Source organism: Sciurus vulgaris (assembly GCF_902686455.1).
Source record: "Sciurus vulgaris genome assembly, chromosome: 13".
NCBI lineage: Eukaryota > Metazoa > Chordata > Mammalia > Rodentia > Sciuridae > Sciurus > Sciurus vulgaris.
Genome location: NC_136474.1, coordinates 39359131 through 39382171, shown reverse-complemented (window position 1 = coordinate 39382171; position 23041 = coordinate 39359131). Strand labels below are relative to the sequence as shown.

At 41.8% G+C, this 23041-nt stretch overlaps 1 long non-coding RNA gene and 1 pseudogene across 2 annotated transcripts; one reads left to right on the top strand and one right to left on the bottom strand.

Annotated features, from left to right (window-relative positions):
* Window positions 1-1679: 1679 nt before the first annotated feature.
* LOC306642757 lies at window positions 1680-4205 on the bottom strand. The gene is made up of 3 exons (XR_013758675.1): window positions 4043-4205; window positions 2362-2440; window positions 1680-1801 (listed from the first exon to the last, which is right to left on the bottom strand). It is a non-coding gene; the product is annotated as an uncharacterized lncRNA (long non-coding RNA).
* Window positions 4206-5045: 840 nt separating this feature from the next.
* Window positions 5046-7076, top strand: LOC306642478 (DCC-interacting protein 13-beta-like; annotated as a pseudogene). Its single transcript has one exon. The product of its transcript is annotated as a DCC-interacting protein 13-beta-like (transcript).
* Window positions 7077-23041: the final 15965 nt, after the last annotated feature.

The window sequence follows — 23041 nt, the reverse complement described above, 5'->3', positions numbered from 1 at the left end:
TATAGAGAATACAAACAGATTGTAATTTCCTATTAACAAACCTTGACCTGCAATTCATTTCTCAATGGTTCTGCCAGATACATGACAATAATAGACTTCTGCCAATGCCCTGGTCAGTCTGGATCACTTAATTAAGGCATCATGGGACCAAAGACCAGGAAAGAGCACAGAATAGCACAGCTCCTTTGTCACTTGGAGTCACTGAGAGGTCAAGGGGCATTCTGGTAGCAAGGATAAGAACCTCATAAAGGGCATCAACATAAGCCTTTCCTAAGGGCACATCTGGCCTGAGAATGCCTGGGTGGATGACCACCTCAGGTTAGTCAAGGCCTGAATAGACTCAATGATTTTAGTTGTCACTTTTAGAAAAAAGAATACCAGTACCATTTGCAAATTTGGGAGAAAAAAGTCAAGCAAGTGAAAGAAAAAAATTACATTAATCCTTTTTAAGTTGCACAAAGGGACTTCTCTAGTAGAGACATCCAAGTTAAAGGAAAGATTGTTAGAAATGAGTGCATTCACATTTCCAACACTGTGAATGGGTTAAATCTAAAAAGTGCACATGAAAGCAGTCACTGGTATGGCCCTGAGTAAATGTCAGACACGTGGAGCTAGAGACTTGGGGTGGCTTTTTCTCTACACGCTGTGCATGGCAGCAGCAGGAGTTCCTGGGAGTGTGGGAGGGAGCTCTACCAGTGAGGCGGCCACAGGACAGACCAGGCCAGGAAGCCTCCTGCAGGAGGGAGGTGCCTCTTTCAGCCTCTTGGCCCAGTGCTCCTTGAAGGCTCCCATCATCTGCTGTGAAAGCCTTCTTTGGGCCAGGTCTTCATCTTCTCTAAGCTCATTCATCAGCAAGGCTTTCACTTCCTGGTGCAACAGCCTCACCGTCCCCTCTTCAGGCCTGGGATCCACCCAAACCTGCTCCACAGTTCTGTGCTGTGACCCTGGCATTGAAGAAGAAGTGGATCCTGAATTAAGACAGGGAGCCTAAGTGTGTCCTGTAGATGACAAGGGCTAGAACAGGAGACTCAGGGGCTGTTTGCAAAGAGCAGTCCAGTGTACCCAAGAGGACAAAAGCTCACACAGCCTGTGCTTCCTGGCTGATAAGCACCCTGCTGACCCCTATAAAAATCACAGCCCCCAGAACTGCGAGATGCTCTCCTCTCAACATGGCCTGCATGGGGAGGAAATAGGTAACCACTGGAGGTGTGAGCAAGTGGGAAATAAAAGTCTGAAAAGTCATATCGAGAAATAAAAGATGCAGGAAATTATATTTAAAGTGAGGCCTTGATGGGTGGAAGAGACCTGATGGGTCTGATCCTAACAAAGGGAAAAAGCCTGAGAATGCTTTATTTATAGTTAAAAACACCAAAGGAATTTATTGTGAGGAAGGATTCTTCAAGTAAACAAGAAGTGAGAAGCTGTGGGGAAGATGGCCTGACTGGGGACTTATGGCTGGCACAGTAATTCTTCCTCCTCCAGCCAGCTGGCACCACAAGGCTAGTTGGGGCACTGGTATCTCTCCCCACCTCTGAGGAGTTGCATTTGAACTTAGTGCTGTCTGAGCCAAAAAATTCTGTGGTATCACAGAATTCTCTTTGAGCAGGGACATTTGCCAGGGTAATGGAGCAGTTTCAGATAGGTAAGATACTACCAAAAGTTCTCTGAGGGGCTCACCTCTGCTTAGACATGCCTACAGTTCATTGGTGGCTTCCAATGTCTCCCCTCTTTTTGTTGTTTAATCACAAGTGATATGTTGTTACTTGAACTTCCCAAATTTCATTTCTGAGGTTACAACAACCTATTATCATAACACAAAAAAGAATTAGTAGCAAACACATAATTCCAAAAATATACCATAAGAAATTCTTCAGTACATTTCCAGGATTAAAACCTTTTAGAGCACAAAGTATTTGTTCAGTCAGAGATGCAGGATCCGTGATGTCAGTTCTGCATTTCTGGATACCCTGGATGTGATGATACACCTCCATAAGATTCAGACTGTTATTATCATCATGCCAAATGCCCATTAGATGACTTTGACCTTTTCCCAATCCCATTGGGAAGCAGTAATGCAGACATATTTGTAACTAGCATGGCATCTAAGCCTTTGCTTAAATTTGAGAGCAGCAAGTTCATTTCCAATAGTGATAACAGTAGCTTCCAAAGCTTTTAATTTACTTGCAACTCTTCGATCAATATTTACTTGATTGTACAGGGCTTTAGAAGTTTTTTTGAGCCAAATTATTAAGAAAATGAGCAATATGAATGTTTTTAGATAAAACTACAGAACCTGTAACTGTAGAAGCTATAAAAGAAATTAAAACAGCTACTCCTAGCACTGTAAGTCCAATCACTCACTGTGGTCTGCTTAGCAGGTTATGCATCTGTTGTAAAACCTGAACTCCAGCATTAGCATACTATGGCCCCAAGATGTTAGCTGGGAGTTAAAAAAAAAAAAAAAAAAAGGAGGGTTGGTAAAGGACCAATACCCCTCACCCTCTTTTCTATCTAGTGATACAATTAGTTAGATTACATTTCTTACAAATTACATGGTATTTTTCTCCTTTTCTCTGAACTCTCACATTTCCAGATATTAAAGCATAAGGAGATTGAACACAGGCTCACAGGCCATAGCAAGAACCCTCCTTGCCTATAATTCCTGTCTATAAAGTCAGGCATGGGGTCATCTGTAAAACGGAGAAAATCTGAGGCAGCTATTAAATGCCACAGATCTTTTTGTATGCCACCTTCACTGCAAGTTAGGATATTACCAACACCAACAAATCCTCTAGGAGTTATAGGATCCTGATGTAACTGTCCTTTATCAATTCTTGGAGATCAACCCCAAACATATCCACCACTTATAGAGTTTATATACCATACTGGCAAGACATCTGCACAATTCATTCATTTAGGAAAGTTACCAAATTCTAATGCAGATTGATTAGGGCAATAAGGTACTAGTGGCTGTTCCATGGGAATAACTGGCCTATCAGGGGAAAGTCCCATTTTAATAACTATCTGGACGTTTGATGTTAAACCTCAAAGTCCAGTATGATTGGCTGGTCTAGGTCCCCCATATGTTGTCTTTTCCTCAAAACTTACTTTTTTCCCCAAAATTTGTGTTATTATTGTTTGTTATTATTTAAACTTTGAGTTTTCATTTCCCAGAAGAAAACAGTGTGGAAAAAAAAAAGAGATGTTTGATCTTATGGGAAGAGCTCTGGGACTCACTCCTTCTATTCCATCTTTTCCTTGAAGAGCCTTTATGGGAAGGATGGATGTGTCCTACTGCTGGTTTGACAGCCATCTAGGATAAAAATATTCCAATTCTCCAAACCCATCCCATATCATGTCATGTTACCATCATTTGAAAAAAGAAGGAGAAACAAATGTCCTGTAATTCTAGGCTGAGACAGGAAGATCACAAATTTGATGCCAGAATCAGCAATTGAGGGACAACTGATCAACCTCCTTCCCCAGAAGAAAAATGTTCCTGAGGGGACTACTGGTCAACCTCCTGAGCCTTAGAGCATGGAAGGAAGATGGCACCTGCTCTGGCCAGACCCATTCTCTTCTCCCCACTGCAGAGGCAAGAAGGAAAGGGCCAAGGCCCAGAGTGGCCCAGCAGCCAACACTGTGACTGCCCCCTGGGACAGGGGGTCACTGTGTGTTCTCCCTGTCTGCCCTCTGCTACCACCAGCACTGCTCCCCTACCCAAACCCTATCCCAGCAAACCCTATCCCAGCTAGGGATACAAGGGGGCAACACCCCTAAAGTAGAGATGGGTACCTCCCTGATGGGAGTGTGCAAGACCCCTCAACAAGCATAAATATCATGGGACCAACATATAGGTGGATTCCCCACTGTAGCCAGTATAATTAAATCCAGTTGCATGAATAGATGTGTTTGTGAAACCTCCCAACATATGAGTATCATTAGTAAATACTGGGATGGTTTCTCCAGTCCACACAACTGGACATACTAAAGGTGGATCTGGATAATAGGTCCAATAAGTTTCTCCATGGGATCCACTTACCTGAGAGTTCCACAGAGTGAGCACGGCCACCAACATTGTGACTGGAGTCTTAGTACCCTGTTATCTCTCTGCTGGGCCTGAAGCGTCAGGTCCTTTAGTTGTCTCCATGATGGCAGGTTGGGTTTCCTCGGAGTCTTCTTTGTCCCTCTCTTCCTCTTCTTCATTTTCCTGTTCTCTCTGGGGGTCAGTTTGTGTTTCAGTCACTTGAATTTTGGCTGCAAGTCCTCCATGTTTGAGGGCATGTTCTGGTACACGAATAGGACGTTTAGAATCACAATTCAAAACATTCAAACAAAGCATGATTACGATTATATTGTGGGGTCTTATTCCCCACTTTTTGTTTTTGTAATTGTAGTTTAATAGACAAATGAGCTTGCTCCACAATAGCTTGACCTTGAGGATTATAAGGAATACCTGTTTTGTGAGCAATATGATGTTGATGACAAAAATGTTGAAAAGAAGAATTAGTATAAGCTGGAACATTATCAGTTTTAATCTCTGAAGGACAGCCTAATACCCCAAAAGCAGCCAAGCAATGAGAAATAACATTCTGCGTGTTTTCTTTCATACAAGCAGTGGCAAAGATAAACCAAGAACAAGTATCAACAGTAAAATGAACATAACAATTTTTGCCAAATTGGGGGATGTGAGTCACATCCATCTGCCAAAGCCGATTTGGCCATAAACCATGGGGATTAACTCCATGGTGTAAACTTGGAGAATGCACTACACACTTTGGGCATAGATGAACAATTTGATGAGCTTATTCCCTAGTAATATGAAAATTTTTAATGTAAACTAGAAGCATTCTCATGATGTAAAGAATGTGAGGCTTGTGCACAATCATATAGAGACATTTGTTGAAAAAGCAACAAGTTTATCAACCTTAGCATTACCTGATGACAAAGGACCTGGAAGGTTAGAATGAGCCCAATATGACCAATGAAAAAAAGATATTGACTGAGCATCGCTGGAGTCTCCTGAGCACAGAGCACCTCGCCTCACGCCCTGTGTCCTTTCATCCGCCCTCGCCCAGCCATGCCCGCGGTGGACAAACTCCTGCTGGAGGAGGCGTTGCAGGACAGCCCCCAGACTCGCTCTTTACTGAGTGTGTTTGAGGAAGATGCCAGCACGCTCACGGACTACGCCAACCAGCTGCTGCAGGCCACGCAGCGCATCTCTGGGGCCCAGAATGAAATGTGCTTGGCCACTCAACAGTTCTCCAAGCAACTGCTGGCATATGAAAAGCAGAATTTCGCACTTGGCAAAGGTGATGAAGAAGTAATTTCTACACTCCACTATTTTTCTGAAGTGGTGGATAAGCTTCATGTTCTCCATTCAGAGCTGGCTAAACAGCTGTCAGATGCCATGGTTCTACCTGTTGTACAATTTTGAGAAAAGGATCTCAGAAGTAAGCACTTTAAAGGATCTTTTTGGACTCGCCAGCAGTGAGCATGACCTCTCAATGGCAAAATATAGCAGCCTCCCTAAAAAAAAAAAAGGAGAATGCAAAGGTAAAGACTGAAGTTGGGAAAGAAGAGGCAGCTACACAGTGGAAACAGCACCTGGTGTCCCTCCAGTACTACTCTGCCCTCAATACATTGCAGTACCCAAAGCAGATGGCCGTGATGGAATCCATGATAAGCTCTGTCCATGGACAGATTAACTTTTTAAGAAGGGAGCAGAGATGTTTTCCAAAAGCATGGACAGCTTTTTATCCTGCATTGCGGACATGGTTCAAAGCGTTCAGGTGGAACTGGAAGCTGAAGCAGAAAAGATGCAGATGTCCCAGCAAGAATTACTTTCTGTTGATGAATCCATCTACATGCCAGACTTCAATGAGGTTCCCCCACAGGTCAACAGGAACCTTATCCAGAAGGCTGGTTACCTTAACCTTAGAAACAAAACAGGGCTGGTCACCACCACCTGGGAGAGTCTTCACTTCTTCATCCAAGGAAGGAACCTCATGTGTCAGCCCAAGGGAGCTGTGGCCAGAGGTCTGATCCAGGACCTGGACAACTGCTCAGTGATGGCAGTGGACTGTGAAGACGGCAATACTGCTTCCAGATCACCACTCCCAGTGGAAAATTGGGAATAATCTTCCAGGCTGAGGGCAGAAAAGAAAACCAAGAGTGGATATATGCCATAAACAACATCTCCAGATAGATCTACCTGACTGACAACCCAGAGGCAGTGGACATCAAGTTGAATCAGACAGCTCTCCAGGCTGTCACTCTAATTACAAGTTTTGGGAAAAAACAAGAAAGCTCCTGCCCCAGCCAGAATTTGAAACATTCAGAAACAGAATGTGACAAGATTATTCCCAAAACAACCATCAGCATTCTCAAAGCAGAAGAGCTGGATTGCACCTGGGCCACCAATTCGATTTGATATTGTGCTTCCTGCTACAGAATTCCTGGACCAGAACAGAGGGAGCAGGCAGATCAACTCTTTTGGTGAAACTGAGGATGAGTCATTTCTGGAAGCAGAAGATTATCTTTTGCAACACAGGTTTATAGTTTGGTCTTTGGGGTCAATGGCAGTTAAAACAGAAAGCACTACTGAAGTGATCTGTGAAGCAATGAGACAAGTATCAGCAGCTTGGATTATTCATAACACCTTCCATATGACAAAATTTCATCTGATGGTCACCAGTCAAACTCTGAGGTTGATAGATCCTTACCAGTGTCACACAGTTTGCCGCTCATCAAGAAAACAAAAGGCTGGTTGGCTTTGTCATCTGCGTTCCTGAGTCCACAGGAGAAGAGTCTCTGAGCACATACATTTTTTATAAGCAACTCAGAAGGTGAAAAGATATATTATGTTATTAATTTGGGAAAAGAAATTATTGAGGTTCATAAAGACCCAGAAGCACTGGCTCAATTAATGCTGTCTATACCACTAGCCAATGACGGAAAATATGTACTGTTAAATAATCAATCAGATGACAATGATGGAAATCCAAGTGAAAATAGAGGCACAGAATCTGAAGCATGACTCACTGGGGCCTGTGGGGGCAGCACACACAGGAAGGAAAGCTATGTCTTTAAGGGTTTTCAACTTCTCTGATGTACAGGCATACTGACCTGGCTTCAGAATGCTGACAATCGTTTGTGGAAAGTGCCCTTAATGCCTTGATACTGAGACTGGGAGGGAAACAATTAAGAAAAGGGTGACAGCCTTCCTACCCATCTACTATTGTTATTGTAGGTGCCTTGTGGTAAGTCTTCTTTCCTTAGATTGCATTGCAATGCTCAGAATGAAAGCTATGAAAAATGCATTGTTCACTTTATTTGGATGTCATCTCTTCAGTTTCTAGTATCTTTTTAACTAGCTTTACAAACTTGATGAATACTTGATGATTACTAGGAAATCATTTCCTAGTAATATAACCTATTTTTATATTTTATTTAAAGCTTATTAAGTGCCTGTCATTCTGAAAATTGTGTATTTATAATCCATCATTGGCCCTGGCAGCATTACTGTGCAGTGAGGTGACAAGAACTGCTTGGAGGCCCAGCACCAGTAGAGATGCAGGGCTGGTTTGGGTAACTATTAGACATCATGCTATAAAAGGACTAGGCCATGAATACTACAGAAAAAGTTTTACAACACAACCTCACTGAACCTTCATTCAGAAGTTTAAAGCCCTCTTAGATATAACTTTTCAGTGGCTATTCACTATGAACAGGATGCAGCTCTACCAGTTCCTGTTTCTTCTGAGCCAGAGTCTCAAGAAAGGGATTGAATAATTTTTAAAACTCACTTGAAGCACACCTGGTTGTGGGGCTTGATTTGAAGTTCCTATTTCTACCCTATATTTCTAGTTCCTGGAATCCCAGTCCACTCCCAGATCCTTCCTAGCTATGAAACAAGATCATGAATTGGTATAGTGTGTTTGATGATAACCAAGTTCAACAGATTTATCATTTTTGTAATTAACTAGCAATAAAAACTACCATTCTGTTTGAAAAGAGAAAAAAATATTGATGCATTTGAACTGTTTTTTGCAAAGTATGGAACAAATGAAATAACTCTTTTTTTATATATATTTTTTGTTTGTCAGTGGACCTTTATTTTATTTATATGTGGTTCTGAGAATTGAATCCAGTGCCTCACACATGCTGGGCAAGTGCTTTACCACTGAACCAGAACCCCAGCCCTGAAATAACTCTTTTGATGATATATTTCCAATAATAGTTGTTTTAATATACTTAGCGACTCCAACAGTATATGCACTATCACTATAATTATTGACTTGGCCCATTAGCAAAATGAAGTAAAGCAAAAATGAGGGCTCAAAGTTCTGCTTGTTGTGCAGAAGTATAAGAAGTCTGTACCACCTCAGGATGAGCATGGCTATAAAAACCCACTTTTCCTGAGCTTGCGCCATCAGTAAACACTGTCACTGCTCCAGCTGTTGGCTGAGCACCTACGATTCTCGGAAAAATAAATGAAGTTACAATAGCAAATTGAACAATCTTATCATGAGGGTAGTGACTCTCCTCTTGACCAGGAAAAATTAGCAAAAGCTATTTGATGAGCATTAGAAGATTGCCAGAGCCAGCTTTGTTGTTGAATGGGAAAAGGGATTACAATAACAGAAGGCTCTGATCCAATTAACTGTGTAACTCATGTCCTACCTTTAATGACTCACTGAGCAACAAAATCATGAAATGGAGTTAAAGACTTTTGAGGGGAGTGAGCAAGGTGAAGCCATTCAGCTACTCCTAATGACTGCCACATTGCTGCTGTAGGAGTGTGAACAGCAGGAAATACCAACACACATATAGGTTCTTGTAAATTAATTTTAGTATGTTGTGCAGTCTTAAGGCAGTTTCAGCTTTTTTTAACTAACAGCTTAACTTTTTTAAACTAACAGCTTCTGCTGTTAGTCGTCGAGGAGAAGCCGAAAAATACCCTTGTAAAATTTGAAATAAAGGGCTTAAATCTGCAATGGACAATTTTAAACTCGGCTGCAGTCGATTAATATCTCTCAATAATTTTTGAAACTCATTGAGAGTATGTAGAACATCAGTCCTAATTTGTAAATTTTGTGGATGTATCCTTCAATTAAGTTGCCCAAATATTGAAAAGGGTAAACCTTTTGCACCTTTTCAGATGCTATAAATAAATCCACTGTGGTGAGTGAGGTTTCTAATTGAGCAAAAAATTTTAAAAGTATATCTGAATTAGCATGAGCCAGAAGAATATCATCCATATAATGGATTATATATGCATCAGGAAATTGCTCTTGTACTGGAGCAATAGCTTATACCACAAAAGTCTGACATAGCATTGGGCTATTTGTCATGCCTTGAGGCAACACTTTTCAGCAAAATCTCTTTACTCGTTCCTAAGTTTATAGTCAGCATGCTAAATGCAAATCTTTTACAAGATTATCTGGATGCAATGATATAGTGAAAAATAATGTTTTAGATCAATTACTAATTAATTGATAATCAAGAGGGATAGCTATAGGAGACGAAAGCCCAGGTTGCAAAGCACCCATCAGTTATATAGTTCAATTAATTGCTCTGAGATCTTTTAACACTCTCCATTTGCCAGATTTTTTACCTTTATTACAAAGATTGGAGTATTCTATGGGCTTAGAGTAGGCTCAATATGACCAACTTGAACCTGTTCCTAAACTAAATCATGGGCTACTGGAAGCTTTTCTCTTGTAAGAGGCCATTGATCAACCCAGGCAGGATCATCAGACAGCCAATTAATTTTTTCTGCTGTTTTGGGGGCCATGGAAGAGATCAATACTCCTATTAAAAAGGCTGATCAAGGGTATTACCCAATCCATATCATCCTTGTTGAGAGGATTGTGGCACAAGTGTGCAACTTTCTTGTTGATTTTTTTCTCAGTCCTCCAGTGGGGATAAATCCTTGATTAAGCATTTGATAAGTCACCATGGAATTAGGGTTTATTAACAAGACTCACATGCTGCTCAAAATATCTTATCCACAGATTCACCAGTAAAGTATCAAGGACATAAGATTTGAAAAGTACTGTATTGTCATCTTTATCCTCCTACTGGAGATACTGAGCACTTTGGGAAGTCTGAGAAATTTGACCAGTGCCTTCTAAATTAGCAGGTGCCATATGTAAGGCCCATTCCTGGGGCCCAAATTTCCTAGGAATTACAGAAATATCTGCCACAGTGTCAATGACTCCTTTGAAAATTTTGTAATTAATTTTAAGATCCAATAGAGGGCGCTCTACAGCTGTGATTCCGCCTTCTGGGAAATTGGGAGAATTGCTGTAGCTGAGCCTCTGGATCAGGATTACTTGGTAGGGCCCCACATGCTAGAACCTGACTTTTTGGTCTTTTCCTTCCTCTTGGATCACACCATCCAGGATCTTTGCTCCTATAGGTTCATCCATTTTCATATTATTACCTTTCTTTCTCACTCTGCACTTGTAGGTTGATATTTTGTTGGTTTGGCATACTTAATTCAGCATTTCTTATAAAAAGTTTTGAATAAATCTTATGCTACAATCATAGGATTAATTTTAAAAGATGTTAGCTGCTCTCTGCCTTTCTCTCCCCCCCCCCCCCCTCTCCCTCTCTGCTATGTTTACTAAGATAATTTATTGTTCAGGGTCATTTGAGAGATCCATTATCTCAAACAATTCCAACTAGAAAGTAATATTTGAAGTTAATGCATAGATTCATTTTAAAAAAGAAAAAGAAATTTAAGGTGCCTCTAAATTATAAGCCACTGTAAAACCACCGTTTCAATGTCCACAGGGGGAACTTGATTGATTTCTTTCAAACCTGGTACCCTGACTAGATCCCTTGGGGTTCAGTCTCTGGTATCACAGACTGCTGTTGCCTTACTGTGACAGGTCCATAATCAGAGTCCACAGAATGAATGTAGTACCACTCTTCATATTGACACTTGTTCCAGGGATTGGCACTCCTTTCTACCACTCATTGTGGGACACCAAATTTGCAGAAGTCTTAGATACAAGGAACACCGACAGCAATCCAAAAGAGTGCCTTCTAGGGTATCTATTACATAATCAGAAAAAAATTTAAACCAGATGATCTAAAGAAAAATATATTTTTTCTGCCTCTATATGTGCTTGATGGTTACTTCCTTGTTTCAACACCATTCACAACTAGATCTCCACTGCAAAAAAACAAAGAAAATGGATAGAAGTCCCATATGTGCAGGCCCTTATGGCCCTCAAGATATAAAAAAGATTATAAAAATATGCAAGCCAGACTCCTATGGCCACACTGATAATGGGAATACCCTAATTGTTCCCACTTGGAAAGACCTGGGCCCCTCTTGTTCTCACTACAAAATAATTTCTCCAAGAAGTGACAGTGTCAAAATGCTCATAAACATCCAGGAACCCAGATTGTTACCACATCAGAGGAGCCATGAGTCATGTGTGGCATGGCAGGTGACTGACATGCCTACTTTAAAGCATTTCTTATAAACAATTTAAAAATAGTCCTTGACTTGCAATTACAGGGAGAACCTACAGGTTTTGGTGATTTTCTCTCTTATGAATCTCTGATTGTAGAGATAAAGGTGTTTTCAGAATTGTTAGCACACATTTTTGCCTGGGTGGGTGGCCAGCCAAGTCTGTCATTTATCTCTGTTGAATGTTTGAGGAATGCAATATCTACTGTTTTCTGCATTTCAGGTATGATGACTCTTAATGTTTTCTCAGACAAAGAAGCAACTGAAAATGACTGATATCTTGATGTTCATGGGTAATATACAACCAACTTTTAAAAATACATTAAATTTAAGATAAATATTTGTAAAAATACTTATAATTTAGAATCTGAAAACTACATGATCAAGAAGTAAAACAGCTGTCATTCGTAAGTTAAAATATTGAAACGTCAATTGTTAATTATAAATTCAAGCATTCTTGGTTTACTAAAGTCTATAAAAGAACATATTTGGGTCTCTTAAATGTGTTTTCATAAATTGTTGTATGTAAAAACAGTAAAAAAATTATTTGTATGTAAAAAAAGTAAAAATATGGTCTTCCTGGGTCTTCATTCAAATATAATATTATTAGGAATTAAAATATAATTAACATGTAATTCACATATAATTCATGACCCTAAAAAGTAACCTCTGAGGAGCCTTGACTGACCTTAAAAGTAGGAAAGCACTATCTACTCAGTCTTGAATGCCCAACAAGAAAGTATAACCAAAGACAAATGTGCCTTTATTTGGGTAAAAGAAAAGTTATGTGCAAAATACTGGGTTTAACTTTAGGGGTCTAAACCCAAACAGTGGAGGCCCATCCCAAAAGACAGTAACTCATTTCTCCAAACAGTTAGATCCTATGAGTCAGGGGTTACCAAACTGTTTAAAAGCAATGACTATGACTCCAGTTAATGGGGCCTCCCAATTAACCTGGGGACAGCCTTTAGATGTCCTGGTCCTCCCACCAAGTCCAGACAGTTTTAGAAGTCAAAGATCATCACTGGTTCATAGAGGGAAGACTAACAAAATATCAGTCCCTCCTCAGCACCGCAAAAAAAAAAAAAAAAAAAAAAAAAAAATCAGTCCCTCCTGTTAGACACTCCTGACATCAAATGTTTGCAGATATGTCAAAATTTAAATCTAACTACCCTGTTCCTGAACTCGGCCCCTTTAAAAGACAAATGTATGGACATTATTGAACGAACTTTATAGCCAGCTAAAACTAAAAGATATGCCTGTAGATAACCCTGTGGTTAAATGATTCACAGGTGGAAGCAGTTTTATAAAAAGGGTGCCATAAAACCAGGGAATGCAAGTCAGTTACTATGATATCAGAGAAGCAAATGCTCTTCCCTGTCACACTCCTGCCCCAAAGCAAAACTCATCATTTTTATTCAGACCTTAGAGTTAAAACAAGAAAAAAATCTTAAAACATCCACACAGATTTCACATATGGGCTTCTATTACTTCATGCAGCTATCCAGAAGGAAAGGAAAATATTAATAGCTAAACATACCCTAATAAAATACAAAGGTCCCCTGGGTCTTCTGTCACCAAATTGTTCTTTGTTTCCCAGCATCACTCTCCCTAGAGCTGTAGCTGGATGTGTGGGTCACTTCTAGGTTCCTCCCAGGTACATAGGGCTTCAGATGGTGTCTTAAATTGGGTGTGCACTGATAATCAACACTTTGGAGGGGACTGGTTTCTTTTTTGACATGTTGTCCCTGCACAACTGACAATCTATAAGAAAAAAGGACCTCAGGACACACTGGCGTAAGCATGCTAGAGGATGAATTCCTGTACGAGTAATAAGGGCAGTCACATCTCTTGTTCCCTGAAGTATTGTTTTAGTCAGTTTTTCCATCACTGTGAATAGCTGACAAGAAAAATTTCAGAGGAGGAAAAGTTCATTGGATGCTGACAGTCCTTAGACAACCTCCTACATTAACATAGGGCCCAAGGAAAGGCAGAACATCAGGGTGGAAGGGTGCGATGGAGGAAGGCAGCTCAGTACATGACAACCAGGAAGAAGAGAGAGCAGAATATGTGCTCCCCAGGCACGCCCCCAATGAACCACTTCCTCCAGCCGTACCCTACCTGCCTACATTAGCCCCAGTTCATCCCTAGCAAGGGAATAATTCCCTGATTATCTCATAACCCAATCATGTCACCTGTAAAACTTCTTGCATTGTCTCACACATGAACTTTTGGGGGACACCTAATATCTAAACCATAACAAACACCTTTGCCTACCTTGAGGTAACACTAATACTGTGAAAACAGAAGGGCATTAGATTTCTTATTAACTGAGCAGGGAGGAGTTTGTGCACACTTAAACTCCACCAGTTGTACTGGGGTAAACCCCTCAAGATAAGTAGTTGTTAATATTAACCCAGTATGTCAGTTGTCCTATGTATTAGTTTTCAGAGGTGTCCTATACATTAAATTGAGCAACAAATAGACCACTTATGGTTAACTTTGAAGTAAATGTTATGTTTTTTGGAGTGTTATTCTTTTGAGAAAAGTAATTGATGAATGAGATTATTTGAAATATTTAAAAATTCACTGTGAAAATGGCATAAACTTTACTGCAAAAATTACTTTTACTAAATGTTCAATGGGACACTATTATGTACATATTGGTACGTAATATAAGAAATGCATTCATGAAAGTATTTTTTAGAAGTAGTTTGTCATTTTATTTCAAGGACTGTGCTATACTTCAAATTATTCATGTTTGAAAACAACTGCCCTATGAACAGGATACCAAGACTATTATATTGCTTAGACATGTGCAGTGTGTCACATTGCTGCCTGGTAAACTCTAACATGTTGCTGCTTGTGTTGGATTGTGGAAAAAGTGCTCAAGAAAGATCTAACAATGATCTTTTGCATGGCAGTAAGGTAGTTCTCCAAATGCTTTTAGTGGAAGAGAACACACTGGTTTTGACATACCTTCCAAAGACTGGATTCCAAAACATTGACTAGAGGAGGCAAAACAGGCCACACATGTATTATCTGAAATGACAACAGTGGTGAAAAAACAAGGTCATATTATTAGATTTGATATAGATAATAAAAATTTCTTTGTCAAATAGTAAGTTTATAACATTTGCAACAAACCATGATACAATGGAACCACCTGGCAAATTTCAACCATGAAAAAAAAAAAAAAAAAAAGACAGTGGATCCAATGTGCTTCAACTAGAAGTAGTGGATACTTCTAACAATCTCAATGGTTCTGTAGATAAACATGATGTGTTGGTCATATTACTGATGTGTGTATTGTAAATGTGTGGATTGTTCACAAACTTGTGAACAAAGACAAGTATCTCATGAATTTTTTGGATTTCAAAACAGACATCTGCTTATCCTACCTAGAACAAGTCAATCAGAAACCACCAGGAAGTAGAAATTATAATACTTCTTAACCTACTACTATCCAAGATGATACCAGATTTGACATAAGTAATCATACTCTTCTAAAACAGCAAGAAGGATGAAGATATCACAGTAAGCCATGTCATGCAAAACTGACAACATGTTGTCAAAAATCTAATGTAACCCTTTGAAATGTTTTGGTCCTTTCGACCAAAAAATAAATGATAACATGTCATGAAGGTCACTTCTTTGTATATTGTGCAATGTATGAAAGGATAGTATATTTGTCCTGTGTGTAAGATGACTTATAAATGTAAAAGATACTATATTGTCTCAGTTTCCTACAATCTTTTTTTTTTTTTTTGGGTGCTGGGGATTGAACCCAGGGCCTTGTGCTTGCAAGGCAAGCACTCTACCGACTGAGCTATCCCCCCAGCCCCTCTTATGAGACAATCTGTATTTTCATTCTTAATGATAATCAAGGATATATAAGCTATAGATTATGATTTTAATCCATCTTGCCAATTAAAAAAATTTCCAGAATTGAAAAACATGAGTTAGTGGGTTAAGGAGACATATAAGGAAGCCAAATAGCTGCAAAAACAAAACCAAAAGGGATCCATGGAAGGCATATGCCAAATGCTATCTAGTTCACCTGGCTTCTACCACTTTCAGGGCTGTTAATCACCATTATCCTACTTGTGATTTGGGGGTCTTACACAATGAACATAATTGTCAGATTTTTGTCTTCCAAACTTCACTAGATCCAAGACAAGCTGATTCTTTTCACCCCTCCCAGACCAAGAGCCAATCTTGCCCCCTTTACAATCAGGCAGGGAGGGATTTTCTAACATCTATATGTCATCCTGGAGTTATAAGAAATCAGAGTCCTCTGGTAGAGGACTCCTTACTTTCCCCTTAGTAAGGAGGAGGATAAAATTTCTCATGGGAAATGAGACTAATAGACCAGAATGCAGGACAAAATGGCAGATAAACTCTCAAGCCTTCATTCATAATTTACTATGAATCTTTTCCTACTCTTCTGCCCTAACAATGCATGGAATGTGCCTTTTCCCACCCTTCTAGTCTTCATCAGTTCAACCATAAGCAGGTGTTTATCAGCTGGGCATAGGGTGGTCCAGGAGATATCACAAGAGTCTTCCACAAGAAAGAAACTCCCTTAAAAGGTTACCATGAAAGTGCCAGCCCTTTCATACCATGTAATGAGACAGACATCATTACCCTGTGCACATGTATGATTATGTGAATGGTGTGAATCTACATCATGTACAACCATAGAAATGAAAAGTTGTACCCCATTTGTGTACAGAGAATCAAAATGCAATCTGTAAAAATGAAAAAGGAATTATGACAAAGAAGTGTTTACTTTTTAAACTCTTAATAAAAAAGAACACATTATGTATCAAAAAAAAAAAAAAAAAAAAAAAAAAGCCATTCCTTCCCAACCCAGTCACTCACTGGAAGCCTCGCTCATTCTGTTTCTCTCAATCAGGGCTGTTCCCTTTCTCCTCAAGGTAAAATCCCCCACGATCCAGTAAAGCCTTGCTTATATGTTCATGCTCTTCTGAGTCAACCAATTTGGCCTGAATGAGGTAAAATTTCTGCTGAATCAGAGATTGTCATCTTCACTATCACCATGACAAAGGTCCCTGCCAACCAGGTCCTTCCTGCTTACCCTGGGATCATAGTTGAAAAATACCCTTTGTTGCTAGCTAATGAGTCTCCCTGTTTTTATTACCAACAAGAACATACAGATCAATGAAACAGAGCTTCTCTAGGTATCCCAGGCCAGGTACTAAGCAGAAAATGACCCATGTGTCAAGCAGAAAAGTGGACCATCAAAGTACAGCGCTGAGGATGCCCTGGAAGGCCTCTCACACAGACCAAGGGGCCAGGGACAGCTTCTCAGACTAGGTGACTTCTAAGTCAAGCTCTCTGTTTGGGGGTCATCATATGCTGAATTATTATTTCCAAATTATAGTAATAAACACTATTTCCCCCTTACTGGGCACCTACCATGTGCCAGGCTTCATGCCTAGTGTTTCATAATTCCAAATATTGTCATGCCCTCATGCAGTAGTAATAACAGTGGTTCTGCAGATGAAGCAAGAGAGGCTTAAAATAGAGTCTGTCAGTTAGAGTCTGCAGCCATAGTGCTGGGCTGAAGCTAAAGGCAACTCAAATGGTTCCAGGTAGAAAGGCTCAATGGCAGAGTTCAGATTCAGCTTTATCAGGAGAGGTTTAAGCTTTGACTACTTGTCTTCACCATGAAAGAAAAACCTAGCTCATCTTAATGATAAACAAAAAAGGATAACTGAGAAAATGTTAATGGTTAATCTGAGTTGACACTGAAGCAACACAGGAAGTGGGTCATAAGAGGGATCCATCATATTCTCCTTGTCCTCCGTCTTCAAAACTCTCAGCCAACCTCTTGTCCATAATGGCTTTTCTAACAGTCTCTACTCAGCTGATCACCTGGAATTTTCTATTTAGCGTCAGCTGGAAGCTCCTAGAGAACAGATGGACTTGCACCTGCTTTTGCAGAAAGGGGCACAGTCCTCCTGGTGGCATGGACTGTGGCACACCTGAGTCTCTCTTACCCTGAGCTGAATCAGACAGTGAGGAGCAGCACTGTGGGGAGGTCTGACAAGAAGGCAATGGTAGCAGTGGTGACACCTTGAAAAGGGACACACACACACACACACACACACACACACAGGCTCTGCACAAGAAGGGCAAGAGACAACGGGGGGGGGGGGCGGGGCACAGCACCAAAGAGCTGTCCCTGGGGGCAGATTCTGGACAGGCTGAGATGACCCCCTCCTGTGGGACCCAGAACCCAGCTGAACATCCACAGACCCCTGGAAGGTAACTGGACTGGGCAGCTTTTCCAGAGGGTGGGTGTGATTTCCAGCCTGATTGCTGAAATGTGGGGACAGCTCTGGGGCCCTGTCAGCAGTTATTCCCTCCACAGACCCACTCCAGCCCAGGAGTGGCCCAGCAGGGACTCCTCAGCAAGGCTGGTAGTTCAGCAGTTCATCAGAACACAGGAGCTGAGCCTGAGCTCTGACTCTGTCCTTCAGCAGCCTTCATTTGAAGGCCAAAGTCAGCATAGTCTCAGCCCATTGAAGGTGACATCATGTGCTCACTTTTTTTAAATTCACCGTACACAAATGGGGTACAAATTTTCATTTCTCTGGTTGTACACGAAGTAGCCATACCATTTGTGAAATCATATATGGTACGTAGGGTAATGATGTTTGTCTCATTCCATTATCTTTCCTTCCCTTCATCCCCTCCCTGCCCCTCTTTTCCCTGTACACTATCCATCCTTCTTTCATCATTCCCTTACCTCCCTCCCCACATATGTATCATCATCCATTTATCAGAGAAAATATTCACCCTCGAGTGTGTTGGGATTGGCTAATTTCATTAGCATGATATTCTCCAACTCCATTCATTTACCTGCAAATGCCACAATTTCATTATCTTTATGGCTAAGTAATACTCCATTGTGTGTGTGTGTGTGTGTGTGTGTGTGTGTGTGTGTATATCACAGTTTCTTTATCCATTCATCTATTGAAGGGCATCTATGTTGGTTCCATAACCTAGCTCAATTGTGAATTGAGTTGCTATATACACTGATGTGGCTGCATCACTGTAGTATGCTGATTTTAAGTCCTTTGGGAATAGAACGAAGAGTGGAGTAGCTGTGTTAAATGGTGGTTCAATTCCAAGTTTTCTAAGGAATCTCCATACTGCTTTCCAGACTGGCTGCACCAATTTACAAGTCTATCAGCAATGAATTTATGTACCTATTTCCCACATCCTCACCTCATGTGAGGTGAGGTGATTCACTTGTAAGAATGCACACACACACACACACACTATTACATCAAATATTAAGGATTTCTGTTGAGAACCTGACACCACAGACAGTTGACAGACGGTGAATAATATCTCCCAGTGGACTGTGTCTAAAACCCAAAAGGACCCAAATCTGGAATCTCCCAGTAAGTCCTATACATCTACAGGAGAAAGACAGGGCCCTGTAAGAGGATTGGCAAGTACCACTAATTTCCAATTTTAGGATATAGGTAGCTCTTTGTCTGTAGAGAATGGTAAACCCTCAAGAGTGGGAAATGCCTAGTGTGGGGCACAGGTAAACAGACAGCCCAAGCTGTAAGTATTGGTGAAAAACAGAACATAGGCTTCCTACTAACAACTAGGTCACTAAGCCCACATGGGCCCTATGACCACCTAGCAATTTTGCTGCTGACTTCTATTCCTACAAAAATGTTATCTTATGTCCCAGGGAAGACAGGGGACTACTCCTGGGGAAAGCATGTTTCACTGCATGGCCCAGCACCACAATGGTACAAGGATGTGCAGGCCTGGGCAGACACATTGCAAGCTGAACTGAAACAGGATGGCATGGGATGTGACATCATGTAGGTTAAACAGGGATGCCGTTTATAAGAATATGTGCCAATAACAGTTGAATTATTAGAAGGGAGGAGGGGAGTAGGTATGAATGGGAACCACAGAATGGGAGAGAGGGACTTGCCTTTGCCATGTTCTCTCTTCCAGAATTTGGAAGCCAGCCGGTTGTCTCTCTTTCGGGGAATGTTGCAGCCATTCATGCCAGACCACCAAGGGTGTTCCCCTTCAGGAGGACTGGCAGGCAGGTGGAACTTTTCTGAACCCCATGCAAGATCTTCCTCACTCTCCATTCTGGGGGCCACTTGGGTCTGATCACGAAGTTCTCCCATACACACAACTTATTCAAAGCTAATTGAAACCCTCAGGGCTCTAGTCCTCAGCTAGACTGAAAGCCATTTGGCAACAGGTGCCAGAGTGTGTTATCATCAGCCACATCATAATACAGCATTGGTGAGTTTTACCAGGCAGGGTGCCTACAGCTCTACCTGTGTCACCCCATATCACAAGAAAATCCCAGCCAGTGAGTAATGTTAGTGTCTGTTTTGAAGAAAAGGAAACAGGTTTGAAAATGTATAGTCACAAAGATTCTGCAGTGAGAAAAAGACAGAGCCCACCTGGGATGGTCCCCTCAGGCCACGATCAGAGAGGATGTAAAGCTAAAACACAGTGCCCAGTCTCCATTTCTCTTTCTGCTGTATGCTGACAAGTCTCATCCCGGGAACCCTGGACCTGTACACTACTGGGACCACTTGCCACATGCCCTGGATTTTACCCTCAGAATGACTGGGTCCTTGACCCTTGACCCTGGAGGCAAAAGCCCACACCTGCCCTTTTACACCCTCCTGAGAAAAGTTCAGAGTGAGCCAGCCATGCCACACCAGTCAGCAGAAGGAACAGTTCCTGGCAGTGTCTTTCCTGGCAAGTCCACGCACTCAATCTAATGTTTTATCCAAAGCTGATAAAGGATGCCAAGAAGCTCTGTCACGTTCTCTATCAGCTTCGAAGACAAGGATGAAAGATGACCCTTTTGAGATACCTTAATTACAGTCCTGCAGATGCAATGAAATGGGCTAAGTGAGATTCTGATATCTCATTCAAATCTGGGGGCCATCCCAGCCCTTTATAATGAGGATACTGACCACTGACTGTCACAAGGGGAGATGAACAGAAATGGCGCTGAGCCAAATAGGTGGGACCTCATACAAGTCTATTGTCTGTGTATTTCTGTCCCTTCAGCTGTAAGGTGGGGGCCAAAATCAAGCATGTAAATCCACATACACTGAGTATGGTGGGCTTGCACTGCAGGCCGGGCGTCTTCCCCATCAGCAAGCTGTTGGCCATCATTTGACAAGATGCTCCATCTTGCTATTTCCTCATCTTTTCCATGCAGAGAAGGAAGGAGAGAGGCTTAGATGAACCTTCAAAAATCCTTCATGGTTCCAAGATCTAAAACTCAGCTCCATATGTCAGCACTGCCAGCTGGCCTGTTCCCCACTGAAGCTTTCCTAACTCTCAACCTCTGAGGGTCTGGCAACACCTTCCTGCCACTTACGAATACTCAATAAACACCTGCTGTGTACCAAGGGTATGTGAGGCACAGGGACATAATGCTGAACAAACTGATATTCCCCTCCTGGGACTTATGGCCAGGTAAGTAACACACTTATCTGGAGCTGAGAAGATTGAGCTCCATACAATGCCTCCCCTCTGTGGAGCCTTCCCCCACAGTCCATCCCACCCTGGTGACCTTGAGTGGACTCTGCTGCCACACAATAAAATGATTTGAGGCTGAGAATTGTGCCTTTATTCTTCACCATTCTCCATCCCAGCACACACAGGGACTTCAGAACATCCACCCAGAGCCCAATTCCTCATGAAGAGGAGGGGACTGAGGAGTTGCTGAGAGCCCAAGGCACATACAACAAAATAACTTGTGGTCTGTATTTTTCAAGTTTTTTATTCAGTGAGTCACACCTACTCTTCCCACAAATAGTTGAAAAGAACCAACTCTCAGTGTATCCTCACATAGTGACTCCATGGCGGGCAGATGAGCAACTCCCTCCCCTTCTGTCCTGTGACTGGTGGAGTAACCTAAGCACAGACCTGTGGAACCTCCTTGTCCCCTAGCTGCAGTCTACAGAACTTCTGGTGAAGTTCAGGCCTGAGTTAGTTTATCCCCAAGTCTACCCATGTCCCAGACAGGCCAGGAGGACACAGGACTGAGTCTCTTCTTCCCAGATTGTGCCCTGCAGCACCACTACCTCTCACAATAGTACCTGGAGCTGAGAAGACTGAGCTCTGTGCACCTGGAGAGTGTTCCCTGCTGTAAGCACAGGGTCCCCATCTCAAGCAATTTTCTTACCACCCATCCCCACCCCTGTTCTAAATCTTCCTTCCAAATAGGGACAACAACTGATCTTGGACTCCTGAAGTCTGTCATGTGTGCATAAAGACAGCAAAGCATAATGGGCCCCTGGAGGGTCAGAGGCTGGCATTCCTCACCTGCTGCTACTGACATTGTTTTACCTACAGCCTCAGTTTCCAGTCCCCTGGAGTTCATCTGCAAGCTCTGGGCTAGAGTAATTCAGCATGACACCTGCCACATCTCAGAGCCATGCTGAACTTCCAGTTCCAGTCATTCAGTTCCTGCCATGCTGACTCTCCCCATCCTGTCCTGGATCTGATGTTAGCCAAGCAGGAGTGGGAAGGAAATGAGGCTCCCTACCCTGCAAACACATCCCTTGTCTTTGATAGTGTAATAGCACAAATCCCAGATTCAACAGCTTCGAAGATAATTCAGCTATCCATCTTCAATTAAAATGTTCACAATGACAAACAAACAAAAAAAAAAAAAACGGATGAAATGGAAACCCAGTGTTATGGTTTAGATGTGAGGTGTCCTCCAAAACTTTATGTGGAGACAATGCAAGAAGGTTCAGAGGAGCAATGATGGGGTTGTAGAGTCTTAACCCAAGTAGTGAATTCATCCCTTGATAGGGATTAACTGAGTGGTGGGGTGTGGCAGGAGGAGGCGGGAATTGGGGGAGAGGCTTTGAGGTATATATTTGTATATATCTGGTAAGTGGAGTCCTCTCTCTCTCTGCTTCTGTATCATGTGAGGTTTTCCCTTTGCCACACTCTTCTGCCATGATATTAGTCTCACCTCAAGCCCCAAGGAATGGAGCCAGCCTTCTATGTATTAAGACCTCTGAAACTGAGCCCTCAAATAAACTTTTCCTCCTCTGCAATTGTTCTGGTTGGGTCCTTAAGTCTCAGCACTAATAAAGCTGGCTAAAACACCCAGAAACTTCAATTTCTGGATTCTAATACCAAAGAGAACACATTAGATAAACGACATATAGAGGAAGGATCTATTTTGATCTGAACTCTCCCTGAAGCTATAGGCCAGTTTTGTTGTGCCCTGTGCTCTCAGTGAAGGTTTGTGTGCTATAAGCTAAGAAAGGCCCAGCAATGCCCCACATGGATGCTCAAAAGCCAGGCCAGCATAGGCCAGGCCAGCATGCCACTGCTCCCGAGATCCCTCCAGGAACATCAAGTCAGAAGCACACACCTTGCACATCCTTCAGCAAACTGCCCAGCACCTGGCAGGAGCTTGGCCCAGGGCTGCTGCTGGCCCAATCCTGCCCTCACCATGCTGCCATGCTGCAGGGGGGCACCCAA